Below are 10,211 nucleotides of genomic sequence, written 5' to 3'. Positions count from 1 at the left end.
TCCAGCACAGCAGCTTGGGGGTACGTCCAGCAGCAGCGGGTGGTGTCCAATGCAGAAGAGTCCATCACGTCCATCACAGCAGCTTCACGCGGAGTAGAGGTCCAGGAGAGGACAGCAGCAATGGACGTCCACGCGGGGTTCACACAGAGACGGCCCATGGGGAGCGTCCAACAGCTTGGAAAGGGTGTGACGCACGCGGATAGCAGCTTGGAGAATAACGCACGTCCAGCAGAGAATTCCACAGTCTAGCGTGAAGGGGGAAGAACGCCTAGCAGCAACACGCACTTGGGCTTGGAGAAGCAGCAGTGACGAACAGCATTTTCCAGCACTCACGGTTCCATTTGGAAGTGCACGTCCAGCAAATTAAAGGGCTGATTGGTTTTAATTGAAGAAGTGAAGCAGCTTGGAGGGGTGACATCCATCAAAAGCACACGTCCAGAAGCTGGATTCAACTGGGAGGCACTCACGTCCCAGTAGCAGCAGCAAGCTGGCCTAGAAAAAGAGGTGTGTGCTTGGAGAGAATGGGAGGTGCACACGGAAGAAAGCAGAGGCTGCTGGCTGGAAAGAAGCATGAACACGCGTCCAGCACACTACACACGCACGTCCAGCAGAGTGGAAAGCAGCGTCCATGGATTGAATTAGAAGAAAAGGGCAGCAACATTCCACGGCCCACATCCAGCACGAGCAAGTGAGAAAAAAGTGTGTCTCGGGCTAGAGAATAAAAACACGCTGGTTCATTAGGGCAGGACATGTGGAATTTGGAGATTCATCTTTCACACAAAGGTCACCAGGGGTCATTCAACCTTCAAATAAGGGCAGCCGCAACTAGGGGTCATTCATCTTTCATTTTCTGTACTTTTGTTTTTTGTTCCAGATCTGTTTTTACTGTTTCATGTTGTTTAAATTTCGTTTTACTGTTTTGAATTTTATTTCAACGCTTTTTAATTTTATCCACAACCAAAAAGATTCATAAACCCCCCCACTACGTGTTGATCTGAGACAGAGCCACAATTTGGTCCTTGAGAGACGACCTAGGAGTCACTTCCTAGTCTATACTGCATTAATTTTGCAAACAACTTTTGTGTGAGGTGCGACCCTCTCATCAACGGCGTTGCACTCCTCTTTAGGGATAACTTCCATATTGCTGATAAGTGTGAAAAAGAGTTGTTTTTACACTTATAAATGGGCTTAATCTTTCAATTATTCATGTTGTTCCTCATTGAAAAATTGTAATAGGTAAACATTGGACACTTTGTCGGAAAGATTGTTATTTGGACACTTTGTCGGCCAATTCTCGCAAAGCGAAAGCCAAAATCTGCACTGCTAGAAGGAGGGAATTCGCATAGAGCACCAGTACCTGTGCGTTGTGCGAATATCATCAGTTGAAGTGCAGTAGTTAAGAAAAAATTGCACAGCGCATACACACATGTGCGCTGAGCGAATTAATGAAGTTAAGTGGCTTTAAAAGACGTGACAAAAAGACAGAATCTATCTTCTGACACATGAACAAAGCGAGAAAAATATTAGAGAACTCAAGAGACACTGAGGAGACCTTTCAAGACATCAAGACTTCACTTTCTGCAAGGAATTGCTGAAAAGAGTACGTTTGAGATGTCTAGGATAGACTAATCTTTCTGTTCATTGGAATTGGTTGTATGACGACACATTAATGTAAATTTCCTGTGCAATATATGTTTTTGTTCTTGTTCTTTTCTTGACTTGCTTTTGATTATACGAAAGTATAATTCTCTTTAAAAGTTCTTTTATACTGGGAAGTATTTTTAGAACCAAAAACGTAAGAAAAGAAACTAAAAGTAACTATGCTAGGAATAGCTTTTGTGCTTTTGGTCATTCTCAACATCTGAATCTAATGCAAAATTATTTGTTGAATTAATTGAGGAATTAATAATTCAATAGATAATTTTAGAACTTGTTTTAAGGAATTAAACCAAGATACTCTTATGTGAATTCTTGAACAAAGAATGTATGTTGTCCAAGATTTTACTGAAATGTTAGTCAAAGACCAATTCCAGTGATCTTTTATCGTATTTTTCAATCTTAATTCTTTTTACGTTGTTACTTTCATGTTAATTTCCATATTGAAATCACAAATGTTGTCATCAGTAATTGATCTTGATAAATAATTTTAATTGAATAACATGACTCAAATTCCCTTGGGAGAACGATACTCTTAACTTATTTTATTGTATTACTTGAATGATTTGGTATACTTGCCAAAAAGTTATCAATTTTTCATAATTTGCTATAACATGTACGTTGGAGTTTATGGATAAGATTGATATAATTTTGGTTCAGTATTTGTGTTGTTCTCCGGATGCATATTTGATTGTGGTCATCCCTGACTATTCTTATTTCGTGTATATTGAAGACCAATGCGAAATGCTACCAAAATCTTATCAAATTTATGATGTAGACTTCTTTGCATGTGTCTTAGCAAATTATGAAAAATATTTTTTCTAAATAGGTAGGGCCTAACCATGTGAGAGTTAAAAAATTGAAACTGATGAAGTATATTACGAACATAGTATGGGTCGAAACTGGATGAATTAACGTTGCATCAGTGAAGAATATGAGAATGGTGTTTCAGAGTTCTTGCAATATGTTGAACATAATGCTAAGTTTGTGAACGGGACATATTTTTGTCCTTGTGTTCGTTGTCTTAATCAAACACTCCAAGACTTAGGAAATATGCGTGACCATCTATTCATGTTTGGCATAATGAGAACTTAAACCGTTCGAACTTGGCATGGAGATGTACTGGACCAGCTTACCACATCACGAGGAACGAATTATGTGGAAGAATTGTTGACTGATCATTTAGAGGATGTTCGCTGCATAGGAAGATGAAAATTGACTTGAGAAACATGCTTCAAGGGTAAGTGTTTCTCTTTTTATTTTTTAAATTCATTTTAACCTTCAATTTTTATGATAAATATAGTTATATTAATATTACCTTGTGTTTTCAATGTAAATAGAGTAATGGGTAAAAATCGAGGTCAGCTAGTATCCGTCCTCTATCCAAAGGTTGTAAGTCATTTATAGTTCTAATTCAAAATCGAGTTATTGAATGATCTAAATGCTTGACTATTTAGTTTGTCATTTTAGTGTAACAAGAAGCTAGATTCATGGGAATGTGGCTACTATGTCATGTCTTGGATTACGACCATCATTCGAGTTGTCATTATAGATGACTGGAATGAGGTAATGATGCTTAACTTATTTAGATTCTTAGTTTCAAACAACTTAACTTTGTTGTTTTAGATACATAATGCATCTTTATTCATTTTGGTTCGCTTCAAGAATACATCTGCTATACCAGATGATGCAATTAAGAAGATAAGACAGGAATGGACAACTTATATTCTGCAAAGATGGACCTAGATATGAAGATTTATTATTGTTGTTGAACATTTACATTTAGTTTAACTTTAACTTTTGATAATTTAGGTTTTGGATTGTTTTTTAATACTTTGTTAACTTCAAACGAGTTTATATATTATATTATAATGTTCTGGGACAATTTTCTACTTTTCAGGTGTGGTTTTATTGCAAAAATAAATTAATTTTAAAAAAATACCCACTAGACGTCTGTTAATGCCACATCAGACGTCTATAGACGTCTATCAGTGTATACAGAGACGTCCAATGAATTATAGAGGCCAAGCACGTTCCAGGGTCTTAGATGTCTGATTTGTACAGTTAGACGTCCCATCAACGTCACCCATATAGATGTCGAGTAGGGGTCGGACGTAAAAAGCCCAAAATAACAGACGTTTAAAGTGTTTTCTGCACTAGTGCAAGTCACCTCGAGCCTTTTCCCCACAAGGTCCACACCTTCAAACACCTACATGTATCAAACAACCCTTTTTCCAAAAACATGCCTAATCCAAGCCATATTTAACTAAGTAATTAACTAAACCTAATATGAATGCACTAACCTTGGTAACCCTCATAGGAGGTGAGAAGACACAATGGTGGTTATGGAATGATATCTCGGTCACGAAGCGACAATAGTTTGATCTTTTACGAGTCCAACAACCTAAACCTAGCTTCCTCCCGAGCTCGTGAATCTCCTTACCTCATCACTCTCACAGAGTCTTCATCGTTGTGATTCACATCAACGAATCACATTTTACGACTTGATTTTTCCTCGCTCAACCTTCTCTACCAAATTCACCAATTACATCCTCATTTTGCACTAGTGCAAAATCCGTATTTTAAATCACCCATTATGCTTCGGGTTTTGAAAAACCGAAGTATATTAAAACGCGGTGGCAAATCTGTAAATTTTGAGACACTATATGCCTCGGTTCTAAGACAACCGCTACCTAAGGAAATATACTGCCTCGGTTACACAAGGGACCGAGGTAGAAAATGACGCTGACCCACTGCAAATAAGCTTTATGTCTGGAGATAGGTCTATTGCGTTGGTTCTCTGATGAACCGAGGCATAAACCTCTACCCTCGTAGTCTCTTACAAGATCTTTCACCCACTCAAACTTGGCGTAATCGAACATAGCCCCTTCCAAAATCCTAACCACTCCCTCAAGCCCAATCTTACCCTCGAACTGTAACAGATTCCCCTTCGACGTTGCCTTCAAAATCTCCCAAGCCTAGATCCAACATCACCTTCGCAACACCGAGTCGCACGTACCTTGTCGCCATGTGCAGCAAAGTGAGACCGTTGCTGCGGTCACAGTGGTTCGCGCCGGCTTCTGTTAGCATCATCACGCACGGTTTTTAGCCAAGTCCAGCTACGAAGAGGAGCGCGATACGACCTTTGGCGTCCACATCGTCGACATCACAGTCGTCGTTGGATTCCATGAGGTTCCTCAGCGCGGGCTCATCGGCCTTCTTCGCGATGGTCCACCACGGGGTTTCGTACTCGGTGATGACGTCTTTGGCTATGAAGTATGTCGGAACCCAAGACGACTCGTTGTTCTCTTTCCACTCAATGAGGTACTCTATTCCGGCGGCAGCATCAAGGGCTCTATTGCCGATGATGCCTTTGACTTCACCATAGGACTCGTCTTTGGTGTCTTTGGAAGCTGCTTGTTGTTGGGTTGGGAGTGGGACGATGACGAGGCGGAAGCGCGTGGAGTTTTGGAGGATGGTGAGAAACGGTTGTTGTTTAAGGAAGTGTTTGGGGTTGGAAGATAATTTAGTTTTGAAGTGAGAATGAGAAGATGGTTTGGGGACAAAAATAGCTTCCATTAATAATCTAGTGTAATGATTTTGCTATGGTGTGTTTGGAAGGGTTGAAGATGAACATGTGGCAGTGGGAGTGATAGTGGCATTATTATTTTATAGGTGGGCACCTATCCAACTGTAAAAGAACCTATGGAGTTTTCACCTCAGGTATATATATATATTTACTACCTAGATTTGTTTTGTTTATGTAGAATCATTGATTCATACTTTAAGTGAACCCACTCAATATGATAAATGATAAATCTCCCTAAACCTTCTGCTTCTTTCGGTGAGTGATATCTATTCATGTCTTTTATCATTTCTGGTCATAAGCAGGTTACTTCTCGGGACTATTCTGTGGAATACTCTTCGCAAGTGTCTAAATGATGTGGAATACTATGGAATGGTGTTTTTTTCTTACCAGAGTATTGTGGAGACAATATGTTATTGAATCTTTCTCCCTAGTGGCCATTTAGAAAGTAATAAATGTTTTGGGAGTTGTAATTAGTATGGGATTCGTTGACAGGAAGTGTTGGTCTCTCGACAAACATATATTATTATCAGCATTTTATGAAAAGTAAATTTTACCAATCTAACTTGGATGAAAGTTTTAATATAATGGTTAGTTTATATTTTTCATAGAATTACATTAATTGGTATGTTTGTGCTTCACATTATTTTTATAAACAATTTACTATTTAATATATAAGAAAAAACCATTATTATTATATCACATGTTCATGAACTTTTAAATTATTTAATTTCTTTAATATGTTATATATTATTTTATTCAATAAAATGATTAAGTTGATAAAAGTTGTCATTTATATAAGTTATTATAGGATAACAATGAAATTTGCAAACATTTCCATATATTTCATTTGTTGTGAGTTTACCACAAAAGTTAGCATTTTTGTTTTTATTCCCTGATAACTATAATTTGGAAGACATAATTTTGTTGGATTATAAGACAGGAAACTCAAAGAAAGTGAGGGAAATGAGAAAAATAGAAGAGAGATAAAATTGAGTGAAAAATATCACTTAATTTAGAAGAAAATTAAAATTATTTCATTTCTTGCGAAAAGAGATAAGAGAGTACAAATCATAACTGTCAAATTGGAAAAGTCCAAGATACTCCCTCGGTTCAAAGAGAACCGAGGCGAAAAGTCCTTTTTAAAAAAAAATAAAAAAAGGAAAATCCTACTACTTCGGTTACCTTTGAATCGAGGCAAAAAGTCTATCCCTTTTGCCTCGGTCCACAACCGAGACAAAAATGGTTAGACTTTTTGCCTCGCCTGTATATGCATCGGTTCCAGAACCATTGCCTATGTGCAAAAATAATCGTTGTTGTTTCCCTTGACTGCATTAGTGTTGGCATCTGTTCAGCCATTGAATCTTCCTTTTCCACCGAACACGCGACCTAAATCACATTTCTCACTGAACAATCTTCCTATTTTTTACTTTGCTACGAATCTTTTCCGCTCCTAGAGTATTATCGCGAACCTAGGGTTTTCTAGGTGCGTTCCTCGTCTTTCGAGTTCTCTTGCTAAGGTCCTTCATTGAATCCGGCCGTCATCTCGTTGTTCACCACTATTCTTACATTTTGCTACGTTTACTCATGGAGGAAGCTTCAAGGAGTTCAAACTACGTTCAATATGATCCACTCAGTCTTCTCCTTAGACCATCTTCCATGAAGAAGGTTCTTCGTTGAAAGAGCAGAGGAAACAAAGTCAACAAAGTGGGGGGAAGAGGGTTTCGTAAGACAAAGACCTTATTATTTTTTTTTAAATAAAATATTTTCCAGATTATGTAATTTGCGTAGGAAAGATTCACTTTCAATTACATACAGATGGAAGCCCATTATATATGAATTTAGTCCTTAGGAAAATTTCCTGCCCAACGCGCCTTACTCACATACGGATACTACATATAGATTATTGGTAAGTAAAAATCTGTATGTCTTTTTTTTTGGGGATTCTGTTTTTGATTTTAAGGGGAATATTACTTTTATGGCAGTAATTTTTATTGAATTAAAAGGATCAAAGTTCTTTTTGATTTAACTAATTTTGGGAGAGCATTAAGATTAGATGATTTTTTTTATCAAACTGGAAGAATTTTTTTTGTGATAATTGGTACTTATTTGAGGGGTAGATATATGAGTTTGTTTGATATCTTGTTATTTATCTCTGTTCTAGATCAATTACTCTTTTCCCCTTATAATATTTGAACTGCATCTCGTACTCAACAATTTTATAATAGTAGAGTTGCATGTATTCTTTTGTTGAGGGGGAGCAACACTTAAGGGGGAGATTTTACTTACTTTTTGCTTATGATAAAAAGGGGGAGAAACACTTCTAGTGCAGTTACTGCTAACTTGTTTGTAAGTTTAAATTTGTGCAGATATTCAACAATGCTTTTAAATAGGGAATTTTTTATCATCATAAAAAAGGGGAAGATTGTTACCAATGAGGAATATTGGTATCCTGAAGATAATGATTTTGATGATGTTACAAAGTGAAGAATAAGATGACTTCTGTCGTATGAGTTTAAAAGCATTTTTGTATAAGACAAGACACCACGACCATGCAGTTAAGACCGAATGGTAGAAGACATGAACAAGACCGAGCGGTTGGAAGGTGAAGTGGTGGTAGAATTGAACCTGGCAACCGAGCATAGGCATGACTGAGACTGAACGAACACTATCAATTAACGGCCGAACGCAAATGCAGACTGAACGGCTAAAATCAGATGAAGGTCAAACACAGCTTAAGGCAGACCATTGTTCATAGCCGAACACAGCTAACAGACCGAACAACATATAATAGTTGAAGGTTGGACGGTGTATAGTAGTTCAAGGCTGAACACAGGATGAACATTGGCATAACACAGTTCAGGACCGAATGAAGTTGAACATTGGCGAAACTCAATTGAATACCGAACGGTCACTAACACTAACCGAACACAAGTTGAGGACCGAACGGTGCTAAACATAGTTGAAGGTTGAGCATTGCTAAAAGGCTGAAGGACACATAGCAGTTGAAGACCGACCGGTGTCAAACACAAGCCGAACGATATTGTGTCCAACTAACACTGTAGAAGAAAATGTTAAAAGTTGGAAAGTTTACAAGTATTGAGTCGAGCGGTGAAGAGCACGATCGAGACCGAGTAGTTAGCACCGAACGCTGAAAAGCTGTAAGGAGACAAGTCGAACGACAGGAGGCTATGACGACTCAAACTGAGCGGCAGAAGGTGAAGAACTCAAGCCGACCGGTTGACGTGTTAAATATCCTAACCGGTCCAAGTCTCACATATAATTGACTACTACTTACAATAATCGATTATCACTGGCAATTGGAATGCGTCTTTTCCTTTTTAGACTAGTAGACTATAAATCTCTTTGCGAGAACCTTCAAAAGTTAACTTTGCGAATTTGAGAATATAGTGTAATCTGAGGAAGTTCTTAAGTGCTAGTTCTTGCTCTTCTCAAGTCTTGTGAATAGGAGAAGCTCAAGCTTTGTGTGTCAAAGGTCAGAGTGGTTCTCTTCAAGTTGGCAAAGCTGTTGATTCCGGTTCGTTTGTCGAAGGAATGTTGAAGGAAAGTTCTTACTGCATTCTTCCGTTTCGTTTTTCGAAGGAAGGTGTTTTTGTTATTGTTATTTTCTATTAACTTTCATTGTAATTGTGAAACTGTTTTAGTGAAAAAAGTTAATCACTATTCATAGTGATTAACAACTGGATGTAGAATCTTTTCATTCGAGCCAGGATAAAAATCATTTGTGTGATTTTTCTACTCCCTACACTCTTATATTTTTTGCTCATCAACTCTTTGATAAAAAGTTTATAAGAAAATCAAAGGAACCATTTTTAAATTGACCGAACAAGCTCTTTGCTTTTAACAATCCATATCGTACTTTGTTTTAATATTTCCGCTGCACAAAATCGGTACCGGTTGTTTCAACAACTGACGGTTTTCTCAAAACCCCTGAAAATTGCAACAGTCTCTCAAAAGATCGCCGGTAATTATTTAGCGATGCAACTTTTTCCAGGATTTTTTCTAACCCCAGGTAACCTACTTTTCGAGGGTTAAAACTGCCGGAAACGAAAAAAATAACCTCCCGAAAAAATTGTATATTTTTGCAGTAATAATGGTAGATTATTCGGCAAATCCTCAACAAAAGCCTTCCGTTTCCCACAAAGTTGTCCCAATATTCTACGGACATTAAGTATTCCAATCTCACATTTATCACTTATCAAGGATAGATTTCAATTCATTTAGAAACAAGTATTTCATTTTTTTTTTGTTTGTATTTGTCATGAATATTGTTTTGTTTTTCATGTGTTAGTGTATTCATTTTGTTTATGAATATTTTTTAATGAATAAATCTTGGATTGTTAAGCTTCAAAATACATTTGAATACTTAATTGGATTAAAAAAATTATTTGATTTTGCTTGAGAATGAGGCTTCTAAAGATACAATTTGATGTCCATGTCCCAAATATTGGTTTATGAAATGGCAAACTATAGGGATATTTGAGGAGCATTTTATTTAAAACAAGAGGACCATGCTAGCAACATTTAAGGGATTTATGATGTTTTTTTAGAATGAAATTATATTTAGTCTATTATGAATTTTGAGTAATTATGGATGAAGTTATAATTATATTTCAATTGAACTAACTTTTATGTTATTACGACGATATTAAAAATAAAATGTTTTGATGATATATATTTAAACACTTTGGTAAAAGAAATTTGTCATGTATTTTGTCTCCATTATATATTAAAATTTTGTTACAATAAATATTATTGACAAAAATATATACACCTAAAATAGTAATAGACTAAATAATACAAATGAGACAGGTTAAAATCTTCACATTATAATTGTCAAATTAATTAGGACATTAATCCCAAAAACAGTGAAAAAATGGAAGTAATCTGTACACTGAAATAGTTAAAAATAATAGAGGTTTCAAACCTTCACAAAATAATAGTTATT

The 10,211-nt window shown here is 36.7% G+C and overlaps 1 pseudogene; it reads right to left on the bottom strand.

Annotated features, from left to right (window-relative positions):
- Positions 1-4,349: 4,349 nt before the first annotated feature.
- Positions 4,350-5,303, bottom strand: LOC148206397 (signal recognition particle 43 kDa protein, chloroplastic-like; annotated as a pseudogene).
- Positions 5,304-10,211: the final 4,908 nt, after the last annotated feature.

This window comes from Vigna umbellata, chromosome 1, assembly GCF_029865625.1.
Source record: "Vigna umbellata cultivar VRB3 chromosome 1, Vumbellata_1.0, whole genome shotgun sequence".
In the NCBI taxonomy this organism is placed as follows: domain Eukaryota; kingdom Viridiplantae; phylum Streptophyta; class Magnoliopsida; order Fabales; family Fabaceae; genus Vigna; species Vigna umbellata.
This window is presented reverse-complemented; position numbering and strand designations above follow the sequence as displayed.